The following is a 12,388-nucleotide window of genomic DNA, read 5'->3' as shown; positions in this document are numbered from 1 at the left end:
CTACCTTTAAAGGTCATTTGTCTCTGAAAGAGACTGTGTCTTTCATGTTAGTCCTTGGACACAAGAAGTCCAAGTTCCCTGGCAACAGCCACTGATTTTAATTCAATAGGACCCTTCCTGTGTCCTCCAGAAAACAGGCACATCCCAACCCCCATTGGGTCTAGGATCTCTAACCATAGAGAGTTCAGTGTTGCAGAGATGGGGAGCACAAAATCCCCAGTGGATTATTGGGAAGTGAGATCATTCTTGCTTTCATCCTTTGTTTACTGGACCCATGCATTTTTCATATTGGGAATGTGACACCAGATAGAGGGCTCTGATGCAACGTGACACTGCATCTTAGAGGATGGCACCCACTCCTTGCATAGTTTTACCTCTGAGATGATACTTCAATGACACCTTCAATAGGCCATTCCAGTTCCATATCAGACCAGCTTCTGGATGGTTCAGTTTCAAAGGCCTCTGATGAACTGTCCCCAGTATGAGAGGTTTGATTTCAGAGACCAAAAATCCAATGTATGGGTTACTTCAGCATCCAAGTATGTTGATATTGCTTGGCTCTGTGTCCCCACCCAAATCTCATCTTGAATTGTAATCCCCACATGTCAAGGGAGGGACATGATGGGAGGTGATTGGATCATGGGGGTGGTTTCCCCCATGCTGTTCTCATGATAGTGAGGGAGTTCTCATGAGATCTGATGGGTTTTAAAGTGGCAGTTTCCCTTGCATGCTCTCTCTCTCCTGCTGCCTTGTGAAGAAGGTGCCTGCTTCCCTGTTGCCTTCCACCACGATTGTAAGTTTCCTGAGGTTTCCCCAGCCATGTAGAATTGTGAATCAATTAAACCTCTTTTGCTTATAAATTACACAGTCTTGGGTAATATCTTTATAGCAGTGTGAGAATGGACCAATACATATGTCAATCTCAATTATACACAAGGAAACTGGGGAAATAACCACAGAGTGAGTTCATAGACTCTAAATACACCGTAAGCCAAAATTTCCATAAGGTCTTATACCATGGCCCCTACATCACCATACTCTAATAGGGAGCTATGACAATGCTTTTAAGAATCCAGGTACTACCAACATACAGCCTGTGTCTAGTAGCTCTCAAAGTATCTGACTATTTCTCTTTCCTCAGTGCAGTTATCTAGGTAAATGGTTTTAGGCCTCTTTGTGGAAGGAGTACAGGAATCATTACATTTTACATGCACTGTGATGCTGCAGGGACCTTTTTCCTGGGGACCTGACCACCTTTTTAAGCAACAGTTTCTGAGTCTAAACTGATTCAGCTTTGGGAAGTGGGCAAGGAATTGTTTATCTGGGAATGTCTTAATTTCTCCTTTAGTTTTGAGGATTTTTCTCTGATTACAGAATTCTTTGTTGACAGTCTATTTTCCAGGACTTGGGGTATGCTTCCCACTGTATGCTCTCCATGACTCCTGAAGAGAAACCGATTTTAGTCTTATTGAGGATTGCTTTCATATGATCAATTCTTCTCTTTGCTGCTTTCAAGATTTTATCTTTGTCTTTTGACATTTTGATTATGACATGTCTAGTGTGAATATCTTTGAGTTTATATTATTTGGAGTTCATTATGTTTCTTGGATGTTTAAAATACTACTTTTCATCAAATTTGGGGAGGTTTTGGTCATCATTTTTTGAAATTTTGTTTCAGCCCCCTTTTCTCTCAATTCTCAATCTTGGACTCCCATTTTGCGTAGGTTGGTATGCTGATGGCACCTCATAGGTCTTTGAGGCTCTATTTATTTTTCTTCTTTAATCTTTCTTTCTATTTCTCAAGCTGGGTAATCTCAATTGAGCATTCTTCAAGTTTGCTGATTCTGTCTTCTGCCAGCTCTCTTCAGTTATTGTGCTTCTCTAGCAAATTTTTAACATGTTATTGTACTTTTCAACTTCATAATTTCTATATTTTAATAATTTCTATTTCTACTTATATTCTCTGTCAATACATTATTCTCATATGTTTCTTTCATTTTTTAAAAAGACTTTTTTTGTTTGTTTATTTAACATATTAAAAATAGCTGGGTTTACAGAAATACCATTTGACCCAGCAATCCCATTCTGGGTATGTACCCCAAGGATTATAAATCATTCTGCTATAAAGACACATGCACACGTATGTTTATTGAAGCATTATATACAAGAGCAAAGACTTGGAACCAACACGAATGCCCATCAACGATACACTGGATAAAGAAAATGTGGCACATATACACCATGGAATACTATGCAGCCATAAAAAAGAATGAATTCACGTCCTTTGCAGGGACATGGATGAAGCTGGAAACCATCATCCTCAGCAAACTAACACAGGAGCAGAAAACCAAACACTGCATGTTCTAAGTCATAAGTGGGAGTTGAACAATGAGAACACATGGATACAGAGAGGGGAACATCACACACTGGGGCCTGTTGGGGGTTGGGGACAAGGGGAGGGCGAGCATTAGGACAAATACTTAATGCATGCATGGCTCAAAACCTAGATGATGGGTTGATAGGTGTAGCAAACCACCATGGCACATGTATACCTGTGTAGCAAACCTGCATGTTCTGCACGTGTATCCCAGAACTTGAAGTAAAATAAAAATAATTTTTAAAAACCTGGTTTCAAATGTTTGTCTAGTAAATCCAAAGTCTAAATTTACTCAAGAAGTTTCCATTGACTGCCTTTTTTTTCCTTACGTATGGGCAATAGTTTTATTGCTTCATTGTATGTACCTTAAATTTTTGGTTAAATTTGGACTTTTAAAATATATAAAATAGCAGCTCTGGAAACCAGATTCTCCCTGTCCCTTCAGGGTTTATTGCTGTTGTTGTTTGCTGCTATTCTGTTGCCATTGCTTTGTTAGTCACTTCAGAGTTTACTGTTGCTGCTGTTTGCTACTACTATTCTACTGTTGTTGCTTTTTTTGGTCACTTTTCTGCATTTATTTATTTATTTATTTTTATTTTTTGGAGACGGAGTCTCGCTCTGTCACCCAGGCTGGAGTGCAGTGGTGTGATCTCGGCTCACTGCAAGCTCCGCCACCATACCTGGCTAATTTTCTGCATTTTCAGTGGAGACAGGGTTTCACTGTGTTAGACAGGATGGTCTCTATCTCCTGACTTCATGATCCACCCGCCTCGGCCTCCCAAAGTGCTGGGATTACAGGCGTGAGCCACCGCGCCCGGCCTGAATTTGTTGTTTTAAAGTCTGCTTTCTTAGTTATGTGTGGCCAAGAAAGCCTCTGCTTGGTTAGCTTAGTGGTCAGGTAATGATGATTTACCTAAATTCCTGGAATCAATGCCTCTGAGCCTTGCTGAAGTTTTCTCTGTGTGTGCTCTGTGTGTGCTGGTACGTCTCAGGCAGTTTACAACTCTTGTCTTAGCCTTAACTTCCTTCTTGCAAAGAGCCTTAAAGTCAGCCAGGGATGATAATTTACGACCTTTCCTGATGTTTCCTGAGCGTGCACACAGCCCTATGCCAGTGCATGGCCTTTCAGATTCCCTGAAAGCTTTTCAAAGTCTTCTATGGACCCCTAGTTCACAAGCTGTTCTTTTAACAAAATTTGGGGTCAGCTTATTTTTTGCCCTATTGTTATCACTGCCACAGTCAATAATGATGTTAAACAATTGTACTATTTTCTTTTCTTTCTTTTCCTTTTTTTTTTTTTTTTTTTTGGCAAACACTCCTGAGAAAAAGGCTGTTTGCATCAGGTAAACTCTGAGTCAGGTCAAATAAAGACAAGCTCTGCAAATGGAGTTTCCCAGGGAACTTCCAGAGAAATCAAATAATGACATTTTCCTGGAACTGGGATTTAAGAGGAGAGGAGAGAAGAGAGTCAAACACATTGAACCCTTCCAGTGGTTGCTAGTCTTCCGGTTTTCGTTGTGATTGTGAAGTTGCTGGTTTTCAAGGCTCCCATAGAACTGGGGAGATTGGAACAGGAATAAGTTAAAATAGGGTATGTATAATACCAGGACTTAGGGTATTATAGGAATAGGGTAAGTTAAAATACCAGGACTTACTTCTCTTAGCAAGATTCAGTTATTTTTTCAAAGAAGTGCTCCCTGGATTGTTGCAAGTCTTTGATTGTCAGAGTCCTGAAAAAGTTTAATTTGCATTTTTTGGCTAATATTCTCATTTTTTTAAATAAATAAAAATATTTTCAGAGCTTCGTACTCCGCCATCCTCACTGACATCGCTCAATGTTCCCCCAATTTTGTCTTTTTTTTTTCTGAATGGCTGCTCATTTTGTTTTGCCTCTCAGCAGGCATAGTGTTACTATAAATAAGTCCCCCTGACCTGTGCTCACATTTTGCTGACAATTATGGTAATTGAGTACTTCTGTCTTCTAGCGATTAAGTGGCCCCTCCTGGCCTCTATTAAACAATGGCTGGCACATAGTATATCCTCAGTAAGTAGTAACTGTAATTATTAGTGGTCATTCCTCATCCCCAGGAACTGACCTGATCTACTATGAAATACATATAATATTAGTCTTAGAAGGGAAATATATCTACTTCTGACAATGAAATGTACAAACCTGCTTCCACCTACATCAATCTGTTTCTCCTAATTCAATGGCGGTCATGATCTTCCTTTCTGCTCACACCATTATCTCCACTTGCACCCTGCATCTCATTCCTGAGCCTTTTACAAGTGCTCTGCTTTATTGATTATGCACCTTGTCTTCTTATCTGCAAAGTCTGCCTCATTACTGCCTCAGTGTCATCATAATTTAAATATGCTCAATGTCTTCTCTAAACTCCACATGGCCTCTTGGTCTATATTTGATCTCATCCACAAAATGAATTTCTACACTTGCTATGTACTCTCCCCATCCTCTTCTCATTTTTATTATATTACACTCTACCTTCTATGCCTCATCTCATCTACAGCTGCTGTATAGGTCACCAATTACTTCCAGGTCGTGAAATCCACTGGGTGCTTCTCACCTGACGTATTTCCTTCTCAGCAGTACTATACACTGCTGACTACTTCCTCCTTTTAGAAACAATTTTTCCTCCTTGGCTTTGTCACTCACATTTTCCTAAATGTGTTTCTCTGTCATCTATTCCTAAAACGACTTTTCAGGTTCAACCTCCTCCTCTGCCAGACCATTGAATATTGGTGTTCCTCAGCATTTATTTTAAGGCCTTTTTTTTTTTCCTTTTAAATCTATATTTAGGCAATCTCATTACTCCTATGTCTTCAATTACTGTTTTTATGCATATAACTTTTACATTTACATCTCTAGCCCAGAGATCTCTTCTGAACTTCAGACCACATTTTCAAATGTGTACTATATACCTTCCATTGTATATCCCAAATGTACACTTCAAATTTACATCTTAGGCAATACTTATAATCTTCCTTATCTATTTTTCCTCCACTGTTCACATCTAAGCAAAGCATGTCATCTGTTTAAATACCTAAGTGAGAGCCTTGGTGCTACCTTTGACTTCCCTGACTCTCTCACCTCCACATTCATTAATCTAATATTAAATGTGTTGGATCTATTTCCTAAACTTTTCATTCTTTTCCTTGACTGCAACCATCCTAGTCAAAGCTATTAACATTATCCTCTTAAGCTACTCCTATGATTACTTAATTTGTCTACCCTATCCATTCCTGATCCGTGACTACCTTTAATTATTCACTACAACACAAGACAGAGTGATATTTACAAACATCAAATCTGGTGATGACACTCTATAGACTACATTAAGGTCTTGTATTTAATGCTTACGTAATGATAGATAATTCTGTTTTCTAACATTCAAAGCATTTGTACCTACACATTCTAAGTGTCTTTCACTACTAGGTGTGACATCTATTGGGACATGGCCTGTTTCTCACAAATGTGTCTCAATTGTCACATTTAGACAATGCATTTGAAAATTACACAGCATTTGGTAGTTTTTGGAAGAGCAATCAGGAACCATTTGATATTTTTTAGAAGAACCAAAGACTGAATAAATGTATAAATATATCTGCAGACTAAAGCTAGCATTTAACCTATTATCTGGCTTTGGCTTTCTATAGACAATTCTTGGTATTTTTCTACAGCTAGACAGTCAAGATATGCCGAAGTTTTGCCAAAGACTCTAACCTCTGAAACTATCATGCTTATTTTCTTTACCATTGTAGTAGATTGGAATATTGCCCCAATTCTTCACTATCTTGTTATAAATTATTCACTTTTACCAGGGAGCTTTGAAGTACTCGCCCATATAGCATATGCTCCATATTGGGCATGGCCATGTGACTTGTATCATTGCATGAGACGTGACACAAACTGCAGGCTTAAATATGCTGATGTTATTTTGCCTTGCTTTCTTGTGCTTTTGAAAGCACATTCCTGTGAGAAGAACATGCTCTGGGTTTGCCCAAGGACAAGGTAGAGATGAATGACACAGATTTGAAGTCCGCGTGTAGCCTAGAGCCAAGACCAGCTGACCCCTGACCCACAGCCTGAGTTGAACCATCATAACCAACCTGCAAAAGTGTAAGGGAGAAAAATAAATGCTTGTTGTTATAAGCCACGGGATTTGGGTGTGCTTTGTTACACAAGGTTATTACAGCAATAGTCAACTAAAATGATCACCAATTGAGAAACACAACCATGTTCTTATGACATGTATTTTAATCTTGACAAGTTATTATGAGACTTTTGTCCTAATTTTAGCTTTTCAAGCATTTATCTACATTGTCACTCTTTGGAAGTCACAGACAATATTATCTGAAAGATGAAGTTAAAACAAATGTAGGACATCAAATCAAGGCCTAATAAAATTTTCCTGACAATGAGGTATGAGCTTGTCCTACTTTCATTTTTGGCAATTCTGCTTCTTATTTCAGTTTGGATAATAATTACCAGTCATCTCTTTCCTTCCTTTGCAGTGGCAAGCTCAGTTACTAATGTAACAGAGAGAGTTAGAACTCTATTTTCACGTGAATTCTCAAAGAAATTTTTGTGTCTGATAAGATCTGATCCTCTAATTAATTAGCACACCTGTGAAACATCAATACTAGATTTGAGAATAACGTTGCAAATTCATTTCTGTTTATGCTTGCTATTTAGAAATTAGATTCCCTGTTAGGTTTAATGCACAATTATTTGCCAAACCTGTTTGAGACAAATGGGCATGTTTCTTGATTGACTGAACCCTTAGCTAAAAATGAAGTAGTGAAATAGAGTTATAAAATTTCAGCTGTATTAAGAAAGGGTGATATAGAAAAATGTATCTACTTCAGTAAAAAGTATTTTATCATCAAACTACCTTTTGCTTTTATTGAAATATTACTTTATTCTGTTTTACACCAGCATTTTAGGCTGAGAATTATTTATTAAACTAAAATAAATTGAGGATATGCAAAAAGAACTTTGGTGTGATACACAAAAGATGATAAATTGTAATCGTCTGTCATGATACAAGTTGGTGGTGAAAGTTGGGTGGATTTGGGACAAAGGTTGGAAGGACACTATATATATATATGATTCAAAAATAAAAACTTTATATATGTTTAATATATATTTAAAATATATATTTAAAGTTTATATATATTTAAAGTTTTTTTTGAATCATATATATTCAAAATAAAAACTTTATATATATTTAATAGATATATTTAATAGATATATTTAAAGTTTATATATATATTTAAAGTTTTTATTTTTGAATCATATAAATATACTCCTTCTTTAAAAGGTATATACCATTTAATATAAAGTTTATGACTTAGAATAGAAACTAACTTAAGTAGCCCAGCCAGACTTGTATAACTTTGCGTAAATTACATAATGCTACATGCTTAGTATAATAGCTGGTACTTTACAATAGTTAGTACATATTATCTGAAGTAATAGTCTTTAGGGGAGGTGAAATCTTTACCCTCAAAGCCACACCTGATGTATGTCTGTTCTGACTTTGCTGACTATAGCCCTTGGTTCATTTAAGGTTATGGTACAATTGATGTGTAAGCGCTATGCTGTTATTATTGGAGAAGAGAACTAGCCAGAAAATAGAGCATTTGTATACTTAATTTTATTGACAAGCTACTGACTTGTTACTATTTTCATAAAGAGGAGAAATATAAATATAAGTCTTATTGGAATTCTATGTTCAGTGAAATCCTTCACATTATTGTTAAACAGCTAATTTCTTAGTGGCATGAGATCATCTCAGTTTGTGTGCATTTTTCTCCATTTTGTAAAAGAAAGCTTTGAGAAAGTCCAATTCCAGAAAACACCGTAAAATGGAAATATGAATTTTCCATAAGCAGGCAGAAACATCAATGTTTAATTCAGTTTCCAGCTCTCAACATTTTAAGAACATGTTTTGAACACAGCTTTATTTACATGTGGGCAGGTGGAAATTGTTGGGGGGCAGGGGCGGTGGTTGTCTCTGTAATTTATGATAAGATAGTGAAGAATTGGGACAATATTCCAATTCACTACAGTGGTAATGAAAAAAGCATTATAGTGAAAATTGATAAGCTAATGTGTGCAAAGTGCTCTCTATCTGTGTTAATCGCCATTGAATACGAGCTGAGATTTTATATATATATATATATGTATTTCTGCTTCTTGCATACTGTCTTTCATTTCTTTCTCATGATCTTGAAGACCTCCCTCTCCAACAACCTTATCCAATTAATTTTGTTATTACATGGAAGATCCACTTGCCTGAGATTTATTTTTTAAGTGACTTAGAAGATTAATTTGGAAGAACAGAATACATTACTTTTTCTGTTCAGTGGGTAGAAAATGAGGTCAACAATGGAAGTCTTAGCTAACTTAGTTCTGTGCCCTGTGAACCCAAGAGGCTCTATTCTCAAACTCAGCACTCACACTCTTGCTCAGTGCTCTGGAGAAGCATGGGGGCCTACACCACTATTATCTCAACTTTGGAGCATCCGCTGAGCCAAAGCAAGACAGCAGCTTGAAGGTCTGCATTCCTTTTCCATTGCAGCAGCTTTCTTTCCTCAGGCACTCAATTACTTGAATCACAGAATTGACAGTAACTTTTTAATTTGAGAAAGGTGTTTGAATGTAGTCTTATGAGCTGCAAGACCTGTGAAGCTCCAAGGTCATTTTCATGAATTCCACTGAGAATTTACAATCAATATGCTCAGACAGCCCCAGCACATTTTTTAGGGAGGCCACAAAGGTGAGGGAATCTAGTGAGGGTTTCTTGCTGTCCTTGAAATTTCTGCATTTGGCCATTGCCAGACCAGGTCTGGAAGTCCTCTATAGAACCTCACTTGTTGATAAAATTAATGATATCAATGATTATATTGAAGTTAATGTGGGAGATAATATTGCCTATAAATAGAGCCCATAGCAATGTCTTGGCCAGCTCAGGCTATCATAACAAAATATCATACACTAAATGGCATAAACAACAAACCCTTAATTCTCACAGTTCTTTAGTTTGGGAAGCCCAAGATCGAGGGACCAGCATGGTCATTTACTGGTGAGGGCCTCCTTCCAGGTTGCAAGCTTGCTGACTTCTCATTGTATCCCCATATGGCTGAAAGAGAGCTAGCTAGATTTCTGGCCTCTTATTGTAAGGATACCAATACCATTAATGATGACTCCATTCTCATGATCTAATTACCTCCCAAAGGCCCCATTTCTAATAACAACACATTGTGATTAAGGTTTCCACATATCAATTTTGGGAGGAGACAAACATTCAGTCTACTGTAAGCAGGGAAAACAACAAGAACCCTTCCAAAGTCCCCAGAGGTCCTTTATAAAGGCACACACAGCACGTAAGCACACACATGTTATAATAGATAATTGACTTCATGGAAATGGGGATAGGAATTCAATAATGGAGACTTCTAGTCAACAACTGTACTGACTAAAATGGATGCCTCTGCAGCAGTTTACTAATAATGCAATCTTGACCCCGGCAGACTTATTAATGTTCCTTTCGGGTTGACTAAACTTTAGACAGGTTTCTTCTTGACCATAGGCCCTGATTTCCCTTTTTCTTAGAGCATTAATTTTAGAAAAATACAATTATAAATACTTTCTCTGTCCTTTTGATATGTAAATAGATTTCCAGACTTTTGCCAATTTTATAGCCAAGAAAATCTCTTTCTTAAGGGCCTGGATGCCATCTCTGAAGTGTAAACATCAAAGAAGATAGTGCCCTGTGCCATCTCCATTCTTTGTGGGAGGATAGGAATCTAATTTTGATGGAAGTCAATTAACAGACATAGATGGTTTAATCACAAAGAAAAAAAATTTGCAAATTCAGAAATAACTCAATATGCTCAACATGTCCATCAATTAACCTCACCCCTAATGTCCTCCAGTACTTTTCCACTTGCTCACCCCAGTACTTAAAAACACTCCTGCCTAGTGTTTCAGTAAAGTTGAGTGCAGTTATTTTCTTTCCTCTATTGCAGTAGCTTGAATAAAATTTTCCTTGCTTGTTTAACTTTTTTTCTGGTGTAATTTTTTGTTTGAAACTCTACATGTTCTGGAGTTGAAGCAACAAAGTTCATAGTGATAGAAAGATTTAGGAAAGACAGTGAAGGCTGAAGAAGCTTTAAGGAGATTATGGATGGAGAGCATGGCATTATATATCCACAACACTAGGAGGTGGCTGGCAGTCATGCTTTAACCATAATTCTGATCAGGAAATAAGCTCAAGTTCACTACCTGGAATATAAGAACTAATAGGAAAATACAGAATTGTTCCCAGTTGTGGGTAACATGTTGCTCCATTTCCTCAAAGTTCCTCTGAAAATGCTGTATATTAAAAGATGGTTTCAAGAGAATTGCTAAAGACTTAAAAATAGGCAAAAGAATCATAATCTCCCTTCTTAGTGACAGAGTATTTTTTATAGAATTACCACTTTCAGAATGTTGCTACTATAAATATGTCACATTTGGATGAGGAGAATGTAGATATTATAGGACATACAACTTTAAAAACACCAGCTGAATATCTATTAACCTCTTAGGGTCACATCAAGATATTTAATGGTAGAAAGAAATATAAATGAACAAATAGTTTAATGCCAAATCAGAAATGATCTAGGAGCCTATGGGGGAAACTCATATTCTAACAGTCTATCATGCTCTCCCTGCTACTCTTGAAATGAAGCCACTTTCCCACACAGATGTTGAGAAAGCTGTTGCAAGTAGCTTCATACATTCATTCATTTAGCAAATATTTATTGAGGACCTATTATGTGCCAGAATTGTTTGAGGTGTTGGGGATATAGTGGAGACCAAAGAAGACCAAGTTCTTTGTGGTATAGTGTGACAGATAAATGATAAACAAACACAAACTAGGATTATGATATGTGCTATGAAGAAAAATACAGCAAGACAAGGGTGATGGGCAATGAAGGGAAGGATGCAATGTAGATACAGTGGTCATGGCAGGCCTCTCTGAAAAGAGGCCACTTGAACATAGAGCTGAAGAAAGTGGCCTGGAAAAAACCTGAAGGGAGAATGCGTGTCTTGAGCCAGGAGGGCCCTACCATTTTGGAGGAACGACAAAAGGCCAATGAGACGTGGGAATAGTGATCCAGGGAGAGCAGAAGGAGAAGTAGAAAGAAGGGTCAGAGCAGTAGTCAGAGGCCAACTCAAACAGGCCTTGCAGACAAGGCAAGAGTTGTAAATTTTATTCTTAATGTGATGAGGAACCTTAGAGAATTGAGAGTAGTGTGCTGTGAACAAGTTAATATTTTTGAAAGATAACCCTGACTGAAAAAGGCAACAGAGGAGTCTGGAGGAAGGTACTGACGTCACCTGAGTAAGAGGCGATGGTGGCTCAGATTAGCATTTCTCAGTCTCAGCACTGTTGACTTTTGGGCCCAGATCATTTTTCTTGTAGGAGGCCATCCTGTTTATGGTAGAATGTTTAGTAGCATCATCGGCTTCATCAATGAGTAGAGAGCCAAATAGATGCCAGTAGCATCGCAGCACTTATGAAAAGAAAAAAGTATCTTCAGACCTTGCCAAATATCCCTTAGGAGGCAAAATCACTCCCAGTGAGAGCCACTGACTGAGACTAAGATTGCAATGGTAGAGGTGCTGATGAGAAGCTTAAAGGCAGAGCTAACTGTATCTGTCAGTCAATTGAGTGTGGACTACAATAGATAGCAGTCAAGGATGATTCCAAAGACCCTTAGACAAGGAAGCTCTTTGCGGCTGAGAGGAACACTGAAGGAGCTGGTAGTCAGAAGCTGTCTGCTGATAGGTAGGCAAAGGTTCTTCCTTGAAGGGGAATCTGGGGGGCACATCCCCATTTCTATCTCAATACTATCCCATGACAATCAGACGGCCTCCTATTGCCTGTATCTGTTTTGTATTTTTAGCTCTGTGACTCCTACCAGTATCTCCCCTCA

Source organism: Rhinopithecus roxellana, chromosome 3 (genome assembly GCF_007565055.1).
Source record: "Rhinopithecus roxellana isolate Shanxi Qingling chromosome 3, ASM756505v1, whole genome shotgun sequence".
In the NCBI taxonomy this organism is placed as follows: Eukaryota; Metazoa; Chordata; class Mammalia; order Primates; family Cercopithecidae; genus Rhinopithecus; species Rhinopithecus roxellana.
This window is presented reverse-complemented; position numbering follows the sequence as displayed.